Below are 2796 nucleotides of genomic sequence, written 5' to 3' on the forward strand. Positions count from 1 at the left end.
TGCTTTGGTGTGTTGAAAATGTCCTTGTGATCCACAAGGTCTGCTAGTGCCCTCTCAATGTGCTTTGAGCGATTGTCTTGCTCCATGCTCTTTTGTCATTGGCAAAAAAGTTTGACTAGAGTTAGCTTAAAACTTGATCGAGCTTGTTTGGCATGTCGACGAACTTCTTCATTTTTTGCAAAGCTTATTTGGCATGATGACGTACTTCTTTATTTTTTGCAATATTGGGGGGGGGGGGGGGGGGGGGTTGAGATCCATCCATAACATGTTGTTCATTCTGATACCAATCTATTATATCCTCAAAAAATTTAAGGTTTGTGCTAGTCAAACTGGAGTTGGGACCGAAACGGGACCCTGTGGAAAGATTCAGATTCGCAACTCATGAGTACGTCAAACGAAGTTCGATGAACTCAAGCGAATCAAACATGCTGGATTTAGGCCTTTGGGCCTATGAGATACGTATCCTAGGGTCTAAACCCTTGTTGACATTATGGGAAAGAGGTCAAAGATTTTTCGTTGTCACGAGTGAGAAAAATTAGGTTAAATGGCTAGCCGAGTAGGTGTGGTTTGTGTTCGAAAAAGGGTTCAGCTAAGATGGTAAGACCAAAAGTCATAGGGCCTGGTCTAGAGTGTCTTGGGAGGTCTAGGGACATGTGAAAAGGCCTAAGACAAGTTCTTGAATATGGGAGAGGCTACTAATGATCTGAGGTTGCCCAAACATGTCAATCGAGTAGGTTGGTCTAATGGTAGGGGTTGATTTCGACTTTCGAGCTTCGAAAAATAGGTGCGGGCTTGATAAGGGCTAAGATTTGAGTATGGGAGAACTTATGGATCTATAGCCGGTTGAAAAAATGCCTCACATGTTTTTTAGTGTGAAAACATGGTCTGCAATGTAGCACACTGATCAAGTGGCCGTGAAATCCAAGACTGCACGTCCTTAATGCTGAAAAAGCTTGGGTGCTTCACAGGGGGTAAAAGTCCATCTTGTATAGCTTGCTCATGTGAACCAAATAGGAAATAGAGAGTAAGAGAGAGAATTTTGAATACCAACTTGCATAAATCTCAAAAGGGGTTCTCAAGCCTTTATTTATAATGTTTGACTTGGTTTTGGGTTCAGCTTCAATCCAAAAAGTAAAATCTAACTCATTAAACTCATACATCCTCTAATTTTCAAAACAGGATCCTAACTAACACTTAGAACAAGACTATGAAAGGGGGCAATTAGATTGATTGGAGTCTCTCCTTAACTAGATCTTAATTACATCTACTCACCTTGGCCTTATTACCAAAATCAATAAATAATAAAAATAAAACATACTTAGGCTGGACCCTCAACTTCATTTTTTGAAAGTAAGAAAGAGGGAGGGACGTCCTACCCATTTTTGGAAAGTAGAGGGCGCCCCTACTTTCTTTTTCTTTTTTCTTCTTCTTTCAATTTGGCACCCCACCCTTTGGGCCTCGGTTGCCTTTCTCTCCTTCAAGTTGTGCACATGTATTCTCTGACTTTTCTTCATAAAGAGGTACCACATCAGCAGCCACATTACTTTCTTAGGCCTAACTTTGACTTGTAAAGCCCCTTTGATTTGATGAGGTGGCAATTGAATCTTAGAGCAATTGATTAAACATATTCTCTGGATCATGAACCGTAATCTGGTTATAGTTGACAAAAGTTTTACTAATTAAACATCAATTAGGTGTCAATGGGTGGGTCGAACCCCCACTAAAATGAGTATGTCCAAATCCGAATTTGACTAAGTAGGTCTAAATTCAGGTTCAACCAGATTTTTCATAAGAAAAACTATATATGTTCCATTTAATAATCTAACCTCATGGGTTTAACCTGGATAGTTAATTAGACACCGTTATTCCGTTATTTGTAACCAAACCCTAACCCTATCGCATCCTGTATGGGCTGGGATTGGGTTATACCCCGTTATTCCATTTTTTTTAATGATGATGACGACGTTCCGGCCTGAAGCAAGTAATCTCCAGGTGGGTTTACCGACACACAGGCTCTTATAGAACCCACCGCTGAAGCGGGTAATCTTCAGGTGGGATCACCGACACACAGGCCTTTATAGAACCCGCCGCTGAAGCGGGTAATCTCCAGGTGGGTCACCAACACACAGGCCCTTATAGACCCGCTAGCGAAAGGCACAGGCACACTCGGTGGGAGTCAAACCTGGGACGAAGGGATCAACACCATCTCTCAAGGCCTGCTACCACCCAGTCAGAAATGCTAAAATATTTAGGGACGTGAAGGAACTCTACTCCGGATCAATCTTGCTATGCAAGGTGATATCTTCCACACTGCCCGTTCGGGTTGGCCAAATGTCTGTATCAGCTGGCTGGATACACCAAGGTAGTGTCAATATTACAATCGTTCGTTTCGTAACAGGGTGACACCGTCACTCTATTCTTATAATTGATAGTTTTTTCCTCTTCAAAAAAAAAACTTATTTAAAAATAAAACATCTCTATCTTTTACAGCCTCCCACTAAATAAATTTCAAACTAGAGCTGCAAACGGAATGGATATGATCGGATATCTGATCCCAGCCCATGTTATTTTCAGGTTTCATCATAGAATCCGAATGTGCATTTGGATCTGTTCGACTGGATTACTTTTGAATTCGGGTCCGATTAAGATCAGCACTGTAAGTCTGATCTAGAATTGATCTGAATAAAAATCTGACTCCATTGGGTTTTTTACATGTAAATAGCTTGTTTTTGTTATATTTTATCCTGGTCCAGTATTACCACTGGATGAAACATTTAATCCACGAAACATGCAGCA

The sequence above is a fragment of the Nuphar pumila genome, chromosome 15, assembly GCF_984573655.1.
Source record: "Nuphar pumila chromosome 15, dmNupPumi1.hap1.1, whole genome shotgun sequence".
In the NCBI taxonomy this organism is placed as follows: Eukaryota; Viridiplantae; Streptophyta; class Magnoliopsida; order Nymphaeales; family Nymphaeaceae; genus Nuphar; species Nuphar pumila.